This window comes from Schistocerca serialis, chromosome 1, assembly GCF_023864345.2.
Source record: "Schistocerca serialis cubense isolate TAMUIC-IGC-003099 chromosome 1, iqSchSeri2.2, whole genome shotgun sequence".
NCBI classification, from domain to species: Eukaryota; Metazoa; Arthropoda; class Insecta; order Orthoptera; family Acrididae; genus Schistocerca; species Schistocerca serialis.
In genome coordinates, this window is record NC_064638.1 from 226,096,202 (window position 1) to 226,115,092 (window position 18,891).

Genomic DNA, 18,891 nt, shown 5'->3' on the forward strand with positions numbered 1-18,891 from the left:
TTCCGAATCCTTTCAAACGCACCTGTACCATTTCGAAATTCTTGACAAGCGCTGACAGGTTTCTGCTCCATACCTGTAAACGTGTTAACTGGAATGAGGTACGCAAAATCTATAAGGTTCCCCGAACCAATAAATCCGTGTGTTCAGATCAGGTAATCTTGGAGGCGACAGTACTGGTTCTCCTCACGTAACCCATCTTTGGCCATATCGCAGTGTTGAATGCTATCTTACCACAACAGCGAAATGTGCCGGTTCTCCATCACGCATGTACATCCTCTGGTGTTTCTGTATGGGAACATCTTCAAACAATTCCGCAAGATGATGTCGCAGAGACCGAAGGTGATTTCCGTCCGTTGAGTTAGTTTGGTAACATTTGTGGCCTAATAAGACGATCGCCTAGTACGCCTAACTGAACATTTAATGAGAAACTTCGCTGATGTGTAGATTATGCGCAGCATGTGGATTGGAGCCTAGATGTCTCAGAACCTGAGAATTGCAATAATTAAATACACCATTGCGAGTGAACCCTGCTCCGTCTATCAAACGTCGACTGCCTATAGCTTCTTGTTGCATCCACCGACAGAACATTAGTCTAGAGTAAATTCCACCTCAAAAATGGTTCAAATGGCTCTGAGCACTATGGGACTTAACATCTATGGTCATCAGTCCCCTAGAACTTAGAACTACTTAAACCTAACTAACCTAAGGACATCACACAACACCCAGTCATCACGAGGCAGAGAAAATCCCTGACCCCGCCGGGAATCGAACCCGGGAACCCGGGCGCGGGAAGCGAGAACGCTACCGCACGACCACGAGCTGCGGATAATTCCACCTCACTAAGACCCAAACTCTTTGGAGATTGCAACGGTACACTGCATTGCGATGCGCTGTTCTCCAAACACTACTGTGGCTCGTTTCAGGGATTTTTGTTGCAAGTCTCCGTGTCCTGTCCGACTGTTCCCAGCATCACATCTTCAAGAACAGGTGTAATTGTTGCAGGCGTACCAACTCCCGCACCATGGACAGAGCGCCCACTTTCTCGAAGGCACTAATGCGTTCGACTCTCAGGTTGCCTTCGGGCAGAGTACGCTTCTTGGTGCAAGCGCGCGGCCTCCTGTACATTGACATTAGCCCTACCATACATGAAATGCATACCCGCATACTCCTCGTTACCATGATGTCCCATGGTACTGCCAACACCCGCACAACGCAACTGACATTCCGACTCATAACTGTATGTCATAACCATTGTGTTTACAACTCCACGTCTCGAAAACATAACAAAAGGCCACACCACAGACCTGTATGCAGTATTTACACAATCACGTAGTCAGTGGCAGCTAACCACGAAGTGTCGTTTCGAAATTCTCTTAAACTGAGTCTTTTGTGGTTGTAGTGTAGTGTACCTCCAACAGCACGCGTTTACGCCTTTAACCTGAATTACTAAACTCTCATCTAATTTACGATAGTAGTGGAGCATAAAACAGGAAAGTTTGTAATTTTGTTTGTAACGTAATATTGGAGGCCTAATAACTGTAACTAATGCGTAACCTATGAGTAAGACTGAGGCTTAAGACACATCGCTCCTGTCTAAACCCTACGTATCGGGAGCATAACTCATGCGTGCACAGTGTCAGATGGTCTGAAGCGGGTCCAGTCAAGTACGTAATTCTAGTTTTCATCCACCAGAGTATAGTAGTGTACAGAGACATTCAAGAAACAGGTCAAGAGAATATTTGTGTGAATTGATTTGTTTATTCCTTGGAGGCTTCTTTGTTTATGTTTGCACAGTTTTGTATATGCTTTTAGTAGTGTGTATGATACGTAAATGTGGTCTAAAGTAAATATGTAGATCATTGTTCAACTAATAAACGCTGTACGAACTAGCGTGAGAAAATTTTAAGACAGTGTGAATGCATACGACGGGGAATTTTGTATCATAATATGGTAAGTAAGTTTATGGTAAAAGGAAAGCTAATTCGAGTGGTTCAAATGGTTCAAATGGCTCTGAGCACTATGGGACTTAACTTCTGTGGTCATCAGTCCCCTACAACTTAGAACTACTGAAACCTAACTAACCTAAGGACATCACACACATCCATGCCCGAGGCAGGATTCGAACCTGCGACCGTAGCAGTCGCGCGGTTCCGGACGGAGCGCCTTAACCGCGAGACCACCGCGGCCGGCTAATTCGAGTGCAAACGACAATAGTTAATAACGTAAGGTATAAATAAAATATCGGAATGTTAAATGTTCATTTCGGTGTGTATTTTGTTGATTGGTTATTCATGAAAAGCGCGAACTAACGCGGGAGTATAAAGTTTTTCTATTGGCCTTAAAGGAAACTGACCAATCAGAACGGATTATTCTTCGCGCGTCTTTTCTCTTGGAGATACAGAATGCCTACAGCAGTCTATGCAGTCGGAGTCCAGCCTTTTAACGGTACGGTTGTGTGTAGTATGGGCTCCGAAAGAAGTTTTAGCTTGCCGGTTTTTAGGTGTGTTACATGCATATTTATTCCGGTGTGTTGTTTACAAAGTACGAATTTTTTAAGTAATTTGGTGTATGAGAAAAGAGTAATTCCGCGTGGCCTATTGAGCAGATCGGTGACCAAAAACTTGAGTGTATTAGACACCAATAAAGATAATAGTATGGCGAGCATTTTCATTTAAGAGCAATCCGTGCTTCGCAGCTGTTCAGGTTTTGGGAAATCCGCTACCATAAATTCGCTAACGTGAATGAAAGGGTTTGTGCATGACTTAAGATTAGCACCGCCTTGTCTGTGAACATGTAAATTATCAGGTTTCAGCATACACCCAAGTTTTGCCAGTATTTTCACCTTTCATTTAAAATTAAAATTTTTTCCCGATTCCTAGAATAGTTACGTTGTATGCAGCCTGGTGCGAGTTGCAGTACGGTAGGTTTCTACTCGGCTTTACTACCGGTGACGTGCTGCAACGAGTTCACAGGTAGGTGCAAATAAAAAGGACGGAAGGAACCGCGCCGCCGCAAGACTACCTTTGAATTATTTGCGGAACAGTAAACTTTACGATGTTTTAGAAGCCATGAAACATTCCGCCCCCCCTCCCCCCTCCACCTTCCCAACCCTTTTAGTGTTCTCGAGTTATTTATGATACATCCTGTTTAAGTCCTCATAGTGAAAGAAAGAGGAGCATACTCATCCTCAATGTCGGCGAACGATGTCACTCGTGCTGTGTCTCCTCTCCACTATATGCAATTCCAGATCTTCCACCTACAAAAGAAAGAGCACTGCAGACAACTCGTACATGTCGCAACTACGAACTTCAACAATAACGAATAAGAAACTGCTTTTCGCTGATAGTCATTGGTTCCCATAACTGCTTAATGGTTCAGTGCCTTGGACCAAGCGCCGTGAATGATGTATGGGAGTGAGTGCACTCACTCAAGCCGACGTTGTCTGTCCTATTTTTCTGTTTTATCAAATTAACTAAATCCACGTGGCAGCAACTAAATCAAAGAAAGCCTCTCCTTTCTAACGATGGTGGCATGAATTTATCATCTCATTATCTTTCGTAGCGGTATTTGACAGCACGTAGCTCACTGTAATAGTCTCCGCTAGGGTACTGCACTCAAAGGCCAAGGTACTTTGCAATATTTTTGTTTTCTTTTAGTGAAGATAGAGTTTGTAACAACAGTGTTTAAGAACACCGCACGCATAAACGCATAATCGGGTTTCTTTTCATTTTTGGGGCGAGGGGGAGGGGGGGGGAGTCGGGCGTCTTGGTGCTCGGTTCCTATTTGACTTAGGAACATGCGGCAAAAAGTTTTTGGTTCAGTCAGCACCAGCAACCATTATTACAGCCATTCGAACATGTCTCTTACTGTAGTTATGATACAGTTTGAACGACGAATGGGAGCTGGCGCCCAGGCAAATTGAGCGAATCGATTAATTCCTTTGGATAAAGATTTCAGTTGGTCAGAAATTAATACTAAGTTAATGACGACGGTTGTATGTACACTGTTCCGATTTTACGTGGAAACACGCAAAAAAGACACGTTTCCTGAGAGGTTTTTGAAGCGCGCCACTTCTATATTTTAAATTTGTACGAATCAGTAAAACCTTTGCACGAATGTAGATAAATGGATCAAGTCAAAACGAATTTTTTGTTGTCCAATAATCTTAATCCATCGTCGAGATAAAGACGGTTGAAAGTCGAGCTAAATGTATCGCGTAAAATTCGTTCTTACTTGAAGTGAATGCGAGAAAACGGTTTAAAATGAATCAAATAAATAAAAAATGCATTCTTACGGTAAAATTGAAAACTCAATTTCAAAATCTAGCTTCAATGGTATTTTGGGATTTTACGTGAAAGAAATACTATTTTTGAGTTTTTTACTCGAGTATTTTCTTATTTCAGACTTCTGAGAATCGGTTCAGATTTTGTAAGGTAGACAAATACATGGAATTAATGGTTAGCTTGTTTTGTGAAAACTTTATCCGTTACACGACGTAGCGCTCCAATGTTGAACATAAAATTTTCAAAAACTACTCTGCACTCTGACAATCAAATGGTTCAAATGGCTCTGAGCACTGTGGGACTTAACTACTGAGGTCATCAGTCCCCTACAACTTAGAACTACTTAAACCTAATCAACCTAAGGACATCACACACATCCATGCCCGAGGCAGGATTCGAACCTGCGACCGTAGCGGTCACGCGGTTCCAAACTGAAGCGCTTAGAACCGCACGGCCACACTGGCCGGCTCTCTGACAACCTTCTTTTCGACGAAGGAAGGCTAAGTTCGTCAGTTTTCGTACAGGATGGGAAAGTTGATAGTATTTTGTTGTGTATACATTGTTTTGTAATTCTACTAATTTTAGCCATCACATTTAATTCTGATTGCTTGTGGCAAGTTTTCATGATAGTAGAAAAGCTGGAAATTCTCCTATCGTAGCCGAAATAAAAGATTATGTCCTGCGCAGAATTAGGGATGTAGAAGCAGGGAACTAGCTTTTAGACTTACCCGGCAGTTTCAAAGACATTCAACTCAAAACATCTTGACATATATTTTCTACGGGTTAAGCCCACTTCCTCAGCGCTGTGAACTCTCTCAGCTGCCAGTAGTTGCCACACCTGTATCTTGCAATTTGTAGGCTAAAGTCTCTAAACCTGTGCCCAAAATCAAGGCGACTCGGCAGCCATAGTGAACAGTATGTAATATCACAACGCTGAGGAGCGTACATGTAATAGCTAAAATAATCTTTCTCGGGGATAAAATTTATGGGAGTGGATTTGTTGTTCGGGGACACTAAAACAGTTTTTTTTAAATTTTTGTGTGGGGGTAATTGATTTTTCTATCCCAAACCCAAACCACGTATGGTAAAGGGTGTAAGAAGAAATAAACACAAATTTATGTGCTTGTAGAGAGTGGGATGCTTCTACAACAGGAAGTACCCGAGAGTGGGAGTGTGCTTCTGTAATAGAAAGTATCCCACGGTGGACAATCACACAAACTTTAATGACACGTTGTGTCATGTTGCACTACATGAAATATGGCATGTTGTATGATACGACGGCATACGTCGTATTATACATGACATCACGTATCATGTTACTTCACTTGACACGATGCATCGTAGGACACGACATAGGTACCGATACTGGCAAGTAAAAAAGCGCGAGAACGTCATGATGTATTGATTTAAATGTGTTTGAAGCAGATAAGTCGAAAAGGTGATTCCCTTCTTTCACGTTCCTGACTCTGGTGGTGGTAAGTTCCCGCAGGTTGATGACCTCTGATGTTGAGTCCCATAGTGCTTAGAGCCATTTTTTGTTTACTTCCTATGGAACAAACTGCTCAGGTCATCGGTCCCTAGGCTTACACACACACACACACACACTAACACACACACACACACACACACACACACACACACACACACACACATGCCCGAAGGATGACTCCTCGAACATCTGACGGGAGGGGGCCAGCCGATCGAGCTATTCCAAGGTTCCGTAAAGCCGTCGGCACACGGACCGTGCATGCGAACGTTGAGCGTTGAGCGTGCCGAGATTCTGACGTCATAGCGTGGAATAGCACGTTCGGGAGTCTTTCCGAACGAGCAGAGCGATATCTGGCATGTCAGATATTCTGAGCGTGCGTCTGAGCGTTGACCAATGAGATGGCACAACGCCACCTACGTCACACGCACGCCGTCTCCCTTCACTATAGAGTTGTGAGGCGCCATACTGGCATTCATTTCAAGCCTATACGTATATTTGCCGTTTCTGAGCACCAGCAAATTTAGAATCACTGGAAAACACGTTGTTAATTGTGTGATTCGATCCAATACAATAATGAGAAACATCATATTCGTGGCAAAAGAATTATTGTAACGAGCGTATTATGAGAGTAGGCTATTTGAAGGCAGCGACACACTGAAGATCAACCCAAAACGCATTGTTCTTGGTACAATGCTATAATTAAATTTCAATTAAGATAATTATCTAAGATTAACGTTTTTAGCAAGGGGTAACACAATATGATTGAAATAATTCAGCCTGTTGATGGTTTAGCATAATGAGTAGCGTCTCTGTCCAGTAAGCTGGCACCGTAGCTCAGCGTGTTTGGTCAGAGAGTTAGTTGCCCTCTGTAATAAAAAAAAAAAGTGAGTTAATGGATCAACAACGAACCTAAAACGGATGTCACGACGTCCGCCCCGAGCAGATGCAACTAACGAAAGCGAACAAAATGAGATTAAAAAAAGAAAAAGAAATGAGTCTTTGTTATGGCGGTGGTTCGCGTCTTAACAGTTCTAAATTTTTTTTCCTAGCATTCGCGTTTTTATTAGGTTCTGATACTTTATTATTAGTTTAATATAAGTATATGGTATAATATATGATGTTATGTAAATATAAGTTCACCTTTTTTTGAGGGGTGACTGTTCGATTGGCTTAATCTACAGGGCAGCTTACGCTACTTGTATAAAGATATTTTGCTCCTTTTTCTTTTACGCTTCGTAATTCATGTGTTTCAAAGATTCTGCTACTGGGTAGGAACAGTGATCAAGTAAGACTGACCTTGGGGTTTTACTAAAATGTGGGAATGATGGAATAATGTTTATCTTACGCGAAGAAGTATTCCAAATTTGTACCGCACTGTTTGTGATGGAACTTTTATAAGCCTGTGTCCTTACTGATTTGACATGATAGTTTCCTTTTCGTGGACGATGGAGGAAATGTGCGTTTTAATAGAGCAAACGTGGAATTTTTACGCGCACCCGTTGAGTAAACAGTGTGATTTACGAACTAGAAACATTACTCAAACTGCCGCTGGAGTGCATTGCGATCGCCTATACCACGCTGGGGCCCACGTACCGTATGCACAAGTCGCATATTCCAGAGCGTTCAGCAGCACGTTGAACTTGGCACGCTCAACGTTAACGTTCGACAGCACGGTCCGTGTGACGACGGCTTAACTCTGCCCAGGTTATATTTTCCTTTCTTGCGCTATGACAGGAGCATTTTTCATTCTGCTAAATTAATGTTCACATAGTAAATGGCTTCTTAGTATTTCTTCCGTTCTTGAGCTACGTCTTCTGCCCAGTTTTAAGTGAATGGGAATGCCACCGCCGCTGATGTCTTCCGCCGGTGCCTGCCTAGTCTAGGACAGTTAGCCAAGACCAGTGTGGATACGCAGCACTGTTAATACTGCATGTCTTCCGGCATCTGACTGACACAGCAGCAGCCTCACAGGCACTTCCTTACGTTCCCAGACGTCGGTATCCTGGTAACTTCGGATTAACAGTATTGCCCCAGTCCACTATTACTTTGTTGCCCTGTGAGGTTATTTTGAAAACAGACCTACTACTACTTACATATCACTTCCGTATTTTGATTTTAATCAAGTTTCCGACTACAGTAATTCTTTGTACTGCCGTTTTCTTGTTAATAGTTTACGTCCTTTTTTGTCTTGCTAATGTTGGTTGTCTGCATTGTTAGAAGGCTCTCGTAAACTGAAGTTTTTCCCTGCCATATTTTTGTTGTGAGTAAATGGTTAGAGGTAAGAGCGCTTGGTGTAATGCAATATCTGTGCTAGGTTTTACATTTTAAGAGATCGTCTCGGCTCTTGAACTTTGCCTGGTGGACTTGCTGCTCCAGTTAACAAGGGCTAAAAGTAAAAGCGGGCACCCCCTTCCGGTCACCCGAGCGCGGCTTGCGGCGAAGTGCTTCCGGCTGAGACAGGCGCAAATGGGCTCCTACCAAGTTCGCAGCCCGGAGTGTGTCTGCAGGCGATGTCCAATCAAAAGTTCCGCTTGCCGTGGCGCGACGTCAGCGGGGAGGTTAGGAGCCGGAAGGCTTTCCGACAAGATGGTGCCCTCTACAGGGAGCCAGTAAAAACACAGCCATCAGCTCCCCCGACATGCGAAACTCTTCACGAACTGCTTTCAGTCGCATGTTTGCTATAATGTCTCTGCTCTCTAAGTACGCACTCAGACGTTGCCGGTCCACAAGGTGGTTTTCGCATGTGTCATATAAGCTCCACCGGACGTGCTAAGCAGACACTGCGATTGCGTTGTGTTAGAAGTTCATGAACGTTGTATTATCGGCCACAATATTATGGCATTTGAAAGTGGAGGCGGTTCGGTCGGATTATCCAGAGTCAGCGTGTAATTGGAGTTCACAGGGTATATGCGCAACTGAACTGAAGGCATTTACAGTGCGATGTGTTCTCCTTAGTCGCCACTGCTGTTGTGTACTATAAGGCCACTATATGTTCCCAATAATGACCAAGTGGAGTAACATTGTGTTTGAGTTGTACCCGCATGCAAGCCTTTTTTTTGTTAATTCGTAGCTCTGAAGTTAAATTTCTTTTAACATTCCGGTTCTACCTCGGATATCCAATTGTATAATGGCTAACCAAAGGGCATTCGAATTGTATAATGATTAATTAATGCTCAGTGAAATACAACTATATTCCAGTGAAAACTTTAGTACGAGTTTGGACTACTACTTTTATTGCTCAACTAAAAAAAATAAAATTACACTGTCGTGTAATACATCTTAAGTGGAAAAGTTAGCTAGTTTGTTTCTGAGATTATATACAAAAGTCCCGAGTTCGAGTTTCGGTCCGGCACAAAGTTTTAATCTGCCAGAAAGTTTCATATCAGGCACACTCCGCTGCAGAATGAAAATCTCATTCTGGAAACATCCCCCAGGCTGTGGTTAAGCCATATCTCCCCAATATCCTTTCTTCCAGGAGTGCTAGTTCTGTTGGGTCGCAGGAGAGCTTCTGTAAAGTTTGGAAGGTAGGAGACGAGGCACTGGCAGAAGTACAGTGTTGAGGGCGGGGCGTGAGTCGTGCATGGGTAGCTCAGATGGTAGAGCACTTGCCCGCGAAAGGCAAAGGTCCCGAGTTCAAGTCTCGGTCCGGCACACAGTTCCAATCTGCCAGGAAGTTTCATATTGCGCTTATTATTTAATTTGATGTACCAAAATAATGTTTTGCTTCCACTGCTTGTTGTGGTTCCTTTTATGGAGCAACAACGAGTGCCAAGTATGAAGTGTTTATCTCACACAGGAATAATCCAGTCCGACATGTCGAAAACCTCCCATTTCTTTTTTTTTTCAGGAAGAATACAACGAAAGAAATGTACTGCTAAAATATTAGTTGTTAAGAAGGACTACAAGTATTTTTAAAAGTGTTGAAGTTACTCGTTTTATCGCACGAAGAAACACTTATGACAGCGGTTTGTGCAGCCCTTCCTGCCTAGAGTGACATCGGCCGTGAGAATAAAACATTGAGCCGCGTAGTGCTGTCAACACTTTACACAATTCCTGTAGCGCAGTCCTTATGACAGTTTTTGATTAGTGTAGTTTATTAACAGTGAAACAGAGAGAGAGTGTGTGTGTAACAAATAATACAATGTAGCACGTTGCAAATAAATAAACAAAAAAATTATGAAGAAAGAAAAATTTATGCATTCAGGCCCATTACAATGACTAATAGTTTTATTTAGACAGGGCTGCAGTGGAGTAAGAAATATGTAAAACAATAAACTGGTAGCCAAGGTCGCAGGAATTCTTTTTATTCCATGATTACCAGTTTCGGAGAAACGAAAGTCTCCATCATCGGATCTTAGGACACATACAGGTAACAACATCAAGGCAAACAATGGTGACATTGTAACTGTATGTGTCCTAAGATCCGATGATGGCGGTTGTAGTTCCGCCGAAACCGGTAATCATGGAATAAAAAGAATTCCTGCGATCTTGGCTACCAGTTTAATGCTTTACAAGCATCTAGCTCGCTCCCACATGAGCACAATGTGCTCCCTACACAGGAGTAAGAAATTATCGTGACGATTGCTCTGCTTATTGTGCTGCATAATGAGCATACTTCAAGCAATTCGTAACATGTACCGATGCGAACTAATAATGCACATATGACTGAAATTTAAGAATACTGTTCTCCTGGTAAACATCAAATGACACGGAGCTACCGAAAGTTATATTGTCTGACAGTTTCCTTAAAATACTTTACATACTCGAAAAGCTTCTTTTCGAGAGTCACATTGGTTGTCCTGTGTTGAATTGGAATTTTATCGAAAGATAGAGGTATCATAACGTCCAGGCCAAAGAGTAAAAAAAAAGAGGGGATATGTCTGCACTAACCGATTGCACAACAGAATCCGTCTTTTTCCGCCTCGAAACGAGGAAGTGCAGTGTGCTTGCAGTTCTTCCACGAAACCTAAGGAGCGTTAGCCACAACACACGTAGCGAAAACAGCAAGCTTCTTCGTCTGCTAAGTAATGGAGTCTCCTATACATTTTTACTTCAAGTAAACTTCGTTGGTTTTGCGAATTGCTGTACTTCATCATGTCTTGAATCTGTATAACCAGGTCGATAAAAGACTTCAAACCAGCATTGTTAGTCTCAAGTGTTATTCGGGGCGCCCAGTTTCGTACATCTCCATCAGTAACGTTTCATTGACTCTCACATGCAGCCATACATGATTCATAACTCAAGTTTAGGGGTACATGTTAGACATTAATGGCGTATAACGGGGCTTTGTGGCTATCTTGTACAATAAATCTTTCGGGCAGTTTCTTTCGTGTTGGCGCGAATTTATTACTTGGTGTAAGTCTTTCGTCTATTTATACAGTTCACGATCAGTTATTACGAAGCAAAACCTGGTTTATTAACATTAAACGTTAAACACAAAAAATTATAATTCATTTTTATTTCCATTGTGAACACATACTCTTTAGAGAAAGCAACTTCATTATTACGGATATTAAATGAGGTGCAAATTTGAGTGAACTGCAACTGCAGACAATTGTTTGAGAGAAACTTTCAAAGAAAAGTGAAATTAGCTTTACAAATTACGGTCTCTCCGTATCGTGTTATCTGTTTACCAATGCCCCGTCACTGAAGGGTATTGGCCTGCCGCGCATACTCAGTCCGCTACATTTCCGGTGGGGGATAGACTTCTCCAGCCACCTGGCGAGCTAAGAAGTTGTCAACCGCCAACATAAAAAAAAAAAAAACTTTTAGTGCGTCTTAGGAGACAGGAGTTTAAAGGGTTTTTCTTTACGTATATTTTTCCCGTATAAAGAATTTCAGGGCATATTTCGACATGTTGTATTGGACCATTCCCTTGTCAGTTAACTTCAGGCTGATCATCAAATTACATTATAGCTCTCCTGTCGTATCAGTGGCCGGCCAGGGTGGCCGAGCGGTTCTAGGCGCTACAGTCTGGAACCGCGCGACCGCTACGGTCGCAGGTTCGAATCCTGCCTCGCGCATGGATTTGTGTGATGTCCTTAGTTTAGTTAGGTTTAATTAGTTCTAAGTTCTAGGGGACTGGTGACCTCAGAAGTTAAGTCCCATAGTGCTCAGAGCCATTTGAACCATCGTATCAGTTACTTTTTTATGATTGCTTGGTACCAGCATACTGAAGACAGATGAACAAAATTAGAATAGCAGATTAATGGACGGATTACGTGAAAAAAGTGCCTAGCCATATACATTAAAAAGAAACAAATGCATTATTAACTTCTATTTTCAACGAAACAAGGACTGGACTCATGTCAGAGCACTTGGCCTGTGCAGAAGATCAGTTGTATAAATTGTTGCACATGGGGCCATAAACATAGTATCGTGTATGCCAAACAACCGTTCGCGGAGTAACTGAGTCATTGTGGCGAAAAACGAGAGCAGAAACTTTGTACACAGGGAGACAGCATTGCCCGTTTCTCTGGATACCTCACTCCCTGTTGTGAAGTGTGGATTCAAACCGGAGACCTACAAACAACGGAGAGGTTTCGTCTCGCCGTAATGCCGTGTGGTTCGCCCTTGCCCCCACATAAATCTGTTTTACTGTTGTGTTCCAAAATTAGTAAGGAAATGTGATAGTAAAATTTTTTCTAAGTTCGAACATCCAGCGTTAATCACACAGAAGTGTCGTTAGCAGCGAACCGTGAAAGGTGGCTATACTAAGTCACAGCGCCATAGATTGCCCAAAAGATTATTATTCCGCCGCCTCCACTGGTGCAGTAGTAGTTCAGAGGATGTCGAGTGCAGTTGTTGTTCTGTTGGGCGAGAGAGTAGATGCTGTTCCATTGGTGTAACGTATAGTTGGAAGATGTTGCAATTATCACAGTGTATTTGAAAAGGAGATGGGCTTTTGATTTATGATGCTGGTGTAATGGAAAATTTTCGTCAATATCTAATGAGGTAAAAAGGTATTACAGTTTTCTTTAATGACAATGCCTCTTGGTCACAGGTACAGTCAACAAAGCATCTGGCTCGTGTTCATGTATTAGACTTGTAATTCTGGTTTCTATGTGCAATTATAGTATTTCTGGTTTTTCAATTAGTTCATTGAAAATGGTGTTTAAAATATTTTGTCGTTTTGAGAACGAACAGAGCCAGATACATGTACGTTGAGTCACACTACCACACACAAAACAGCTACACTTGTGCTTTGTTGTTTCGTAGCTTTTATAGTTGCAGGGGACTTAATTAATCAATTTTGTTAATGGAAATTCCTTGTCATTCTTTATATTTATTTTATGTAGTCAGATTGCGTGCTAATACTAGTCAGGGCCAACCGGTTACGAGACTTCGTAACCGGTCACACAGCTACTAAAATTGTTGCATTTATTCATTCATATTTTTAATGAAGCTCCCATGCAACCGGGAAGTTTATACATTTCAACACTGTTACTGGATCAGGACGATAGGCAGCTCGACACTCCTAAGAAAGACCGCGAGAAACTCAAAAAAGTGTGGTTAGAGCAGCGCATACCGAACCGCCTTCATTACTCCCTTAACTTTTCCTAAGACACAGTAGGTAGGTCCAAAAACGTCTGTCAAGAGTTGAACTGCGAAGTAAAGACCTCGTAACAACTTCATTAAGCAAATGTAGAGGAACTGAAGATCGCTGATGAGTCGGGAAGAGGAGAATTAAGTCGGTCATTACAAATGACGTCGTAGAGCAATACCTCACCTCGGCGACATAAATACGCCACACCCAGCAGCTTCTGTCACTCGAGAAGTAGGACTGACGGCGTTCAAAAAAATGTTCAAATGTATGTGAACTCTTATGGGACTTAACTGCTAAGGTCATCAGTCCCTAAGCTTACACACTACTTAATCTAAATTATCCTAAGGACAAACACACACACCCATGCCCAAGGGAGGACTCGAACCTCCGCCGGAACCTGACGGCGTTCATGTCATACGCACTCGATTCTCTGAATACAATATGGCGTCTTCTTGTGTGTGAGATTGTTCTAGTGTTGGTCTTGCACTTGCTGCCCTACAAGGCTACCAGCGATCCAAAGCCACGAAAGATGGATTCCAGCATCCAGTGTTAAGATCAGCACAGTAGTCAGCGCTGTGGGTATAACGAGGGTTTACCAAAACGAGTCCAGTCCAGGGCAGAAGCTGTCTTAAAACTCGAGCGTCTCACGGGTCAGAAGGCCTACCATACCGTCGGACCAGGTTCAGCATCCAGGACCACAAGGCATCTGACATCACGGTCCACTTGAAGGGAAAACGCGGGTAGTAATCTGGGAGGGTTTGAGTACTCCCCAGGTCGGCGTGTGACTCAAACACACATGTCGTGGTCATCGCTATCTCTTAGTCGAGCTATCGACGGGGCGTGCCTAATTCTAAACCGGGCAACAAAACCACCACAACCAGGTGTCATCGACTTCCACTCCGAGCTTATGCAGCGTCCTCGGCAGCCGGGAGTCCGCTACTGGGTTCACGGGATTCTCCTCCAGATCACGCAGCCGCCTGTCGGTGCAGAAGAAACAGCAACGACTCGTATTTTCAGTAAAAAATTGAAAAAGAAATTGAATATTATTTCGTAGCGCCTAACGACTGCACAGGTCCTCGGTCTGCATCCTAAAGAATTAGTAGCGGTTTACAGCCCAGCAGAGAGCGGCCCCTATATTGCCATCATTGACACTATTACTCAAGCAAGTAAAACACAAAAATTTCGTAATTCTGATTTCAGCTGAGGATTATGGGGGTCTCCTAGGACATAAGTTAATAACAGAAATGGAAACTGATTATCATGTGCTACCTGAGGGGTATCACGTTACATCTTATTATTATCTGGCTGAAGTAAAAACTAAGTGACGAGAAGAGCAACATTACGCATCAATGATGACATAAAGAACACAAAAGGAAAGAAGACAAATGCGATTATCTGATTTGTAATGTTAATATTCACTCTGTTTGGACACAGAATTCATCACTAAATTTTATCTCAGTTTCGAGATAGCACACAGAAATTCAGCAAGATAGTAGTGTGTAACGTTGTGGATTACGTTGTTCAGTGTTTAAATAAGCACCAAAGGCGTCAGATAAATAAAAATTTTCTTTGGTGTCAACCAAAGAGAAATTCCCCACTACATTAACAAAGCTACGTGGGTATCAGTGGGAGATGAAAATCTGCAGTAACGAACGCGGAATCTGTGCCCTAAAGGTGTTGGTACGACAATTTCCACCCACGACTGCCCAAAAAAGAAAAAGGGAAATAGACGCAGTGGGTGAGAGAAACGAAAAAAAAGAAAGCGTTGGAGGAACTGCAATGCCCCGGGCACTCGAAAGGCGACGGGAAAGATTCTCATTAATGCAGCGTCCGCTAATGAAGCTTCCCCCCATGGCATGCGCCTACAGCAATAAATCACGAGGCACCTTTATACAAGGGAGAAAGCCTTATATTACGTCTCGTGGATTCTGTTTATCGGGAGCTGGTATGTGGAATAGACAGAGTGTGTGTGTGTGTGTGTGTGTGTGTGTGTGTGTGGAGGGGGGGGGCCTGCTTTTTTTGTAGCAGAAAGCCTGCTCTTATTGCGTTGCAAAGAGACAATTTGGGGGGAACGAGGAGATGGGAGGTAATGTACTACGTCAGAGCTGAAGGGCTTGGTAATTACCTCCAGCAATCGTTTTATTTCAGCCTCTCTTCCTAGCTTATTTCAGATGAAATGCACCTGAATTGGGAAGTAGCGGTAACGGTCGCAACAAAACCAACAGTGCAGCATTATTGTAATTTGGTTGGGAGTTTTGACCATTTTCAACACAAAATTTTGACCTCAGAATCACTAGTTGCCTTCTGTGTACGGCAGAGCCTTATACAGAGTTGTGTAAAAAGGTACGTATTGCGTAACTTTAAAGATATATCCAACAAGGTTACGTAACTGAACTAATCTTAGAGAAAAAGCCCACCCTAATGTTTATATGTGCACGGCGAAACATATCGAGAAATTGTACATAATATGCTTACTACTCGTGATTTCTTTCACCAGCAGAGTGATTGCTGGAACACAATCGGTGTGAAAACATCGTACTGTACTGTTGTAGTGCATGAAATTTCGTTATCCACACGTTTCTAATAACGGCGATGAAAATGTATGGCTGTGAGTCCTGTTCTGACTGAATAAAAAGATGGGAAGAAGCCGTGTCCTATCGAAAAGAACCAACCCAACATCCGACTGAAGTGGCTTACGAAAACTTACATTTTCCCAGCCGGGCGGGGATTCAAACACGCCGGCGGTGTGGCCGAGCGTTTCTAGGCGCTTCAGTCTGTAACCGCGCGACCGCTACGGTCGCAGGTTCGAATCCTGCCTCGGGCATGGATGTGTGTGATGTCCTTAGGTTAGTTAGGTTTAAATAGTTCTAAGTTCTAGGGGACTGATGACATCAGCTGTTAAGTCCCATAGTGCTCAGAGACATTTGAACCATTCAAACAGGCTGCTTCCCAAAAGCAAGATCAGTTCCCAAGCATTGCGTAGTCGTGCTCGCTCATCAAACAATTGGGTATGTGCCACGTTCGTATGAGTCGTCAACAAGCAACACAGCTCACAGGTTAGGAATATACCGTATTACATGGAAGCGTATTGGGATAGTTGCTGCTTCAGTTGTACGAGAGCGTGCTGAGATTTATTTCCTCCGAATTTATTATGAGAGTACTCTTAAGGATTTTTTACATAAAAGAAACGTTATTAACATTCTGCGTGTTTGCTCTTCACGTCTACGTATTTGCAAACTTCTGCCACTAGAGGGCTTCAAATTGTAGCGTGTAACATAGGGCGTGGGGGGGGGGGGGGGGAGGGGGGGCGGTGTAACGTAGCGGTGTTGCTGCGTGAGGAACAGCGTGCTCTAATCGAGTTTAGAATTGGAAGAGTTCTTCCACACAGCATGGCAACGCCCTTCCACACACGAGCGCTGCGACATCTGAAACATTCCGACGCCTTGCAGTCCCTCTCATCGATCATCCCCCACACAGTCAAGACTTGGTCCCATCTGATTTTCATCTATTTCCGTGACTTAAGGAACAATTTAGAGGATTTCACTTTGATAGTGATAAAGCGGTGCAAGCGGAGGTGAAGTTGTGCTCCGTCAACAAAGTAAAACGTTCTACAGTGACGCGGTATTAACAAGTTGGTCTCTTGTTGCAAAAAATTCAACCATCGCTAGGGTGACCATGTTGAGAAATAAAAGAATAAAGATGTGAACTGTTTATAACGTCTGCTTTATTTAAAAAAAAACCGTTAAGAGTTCCAACATAAAAAAATTCAGAGGGATTACTTTTCAAGTCGCTCTGGTACATTAATCGCCAATCAGGAAACGTTACCAGCAACTACAGACTTTTCGCATATGATCCGCTTACTTGTAATGAAGTAAGAACTGAAACTGGCTGCACAAATATCAAAGAAGATTTTTAAACCATAAAATTTGGGATTTTTTAAAGAGCAGGAGAAGAGTACTACATGGACCAGTCCATTAATGTGGGCACCGTCTATGTTCGACATTAAAGTGCAATAACCACTCACAGACGGCATTTGACAGTAGTAACAGTGGAGGGTATATGAAGCGTGTCGTGGAGAGGGGTGGGGGTGGGGGGCGGGAGGGGACAGTGCATTCGAGCAGTCGCTATCGTATTGCGTAAAAGGATCGATTTATGTGACAGCCAAAAGGGCATAATCAGTGGCTTTCGAGCCAAGGGTGGAATCAATTCAGAAACGGCTAATTCTGTAAACTGTTCGCGTGCCACCGAGCTTAATGTATACCGTGCGTGGCAAAATGACACTGTGATGCACCACGGGTCATAGATAACAGGGGTGAACAACGGTTGCAGAAATGAGTATGAGTGAACAGACGTCACGTGTTGAGTAACTGACCGCTCAGATGAGTCAAGCGGCCATCAACAGTGTCTCCTCAGCGACCCTTCTGCGAACGTTGTTGCGTATGGGCCTCCGTCCGTAGGAGGTGCCTAGTTCATGTACCCACGTTGACTGCTGTTTATCAGCAACAAGGGCTGCAATTTGCACGCCAAACCAACACTGGACATCCACTGAGTGACGACAGGTGGTATTTTCAGATGAATCACATTTTATGCTCCATCGGAGTGAAACACCCTACAACATTCGTCAGAAGGGTCCAGGCCGGAGGACGGAACGTTACGGTCTGATAAATATGTTCGTGGCGTTCACTCTGTGATCTCGTCATTCTGGAAACCACAACGGATCAACACAGATATGCAACTATCTTGGAGACTTTATCCACCCCTACATGGAGCTTGTTTTTACTCGGCACGATGGCATCTACCAGCAGGAGAATGCAACGTTTCACGCAGTTCGCAGTTTCGAAGAGCACCAGGATGAGTTTATAGTACTCCCATGGCCATCAAACTCCCCGGATTGAAACGAAGTGCAGAAGCTGTGGACCACCTCAATCGGTCTTTTCGCATCATAGACTCTTCAGACAAATCTAGCGAAGGACGGTACTGGAATTGGAATGGCTCCATACCCCTGTCGGTACCTTCCAGAACCTCAATGACAGTCCTCCTGTACGTCTTGCAGCGGTTTGCGATGCAGAATGTGGACGTTCAGGCACATTATTGTCATTGGTTAGTGTATACAACTACAATATCACTGAGTCACAATAGGAACTAATCAACTAGTGAAGAGACCTTTGTATGGATGTGAAATGATCATACAGGCTCAGTCGTAGGAAACGCTTCGGTTGACAGGGACGATACTGCTAAATGCAGTCAGTCTGTAAAAGAAGCTGTATACAAAAACTCTTGCTATCTATCACAGACTGATGCTCAAGAATGTGGGACCGGTATCAGAGGTGACTAGTAGAGGACACTGAATATGTACAAAGAAGGAGAGCACGAATAATGACTGGCACGTCTGACTCACGGAAATGCTGGAAAACGCGAACTGACAGACGCTTTAAGATATAATGTACATACTACTGTCTGCTTTTTATCGGTTCTGTAAGATCCACGCAAAAGAGATTAGACTAATTACAGCGCGGATAGAGACATTTAAGCCGGCCGGAGTGGCCGTGCGGTTCTAGGCGCTACAGTCTGGA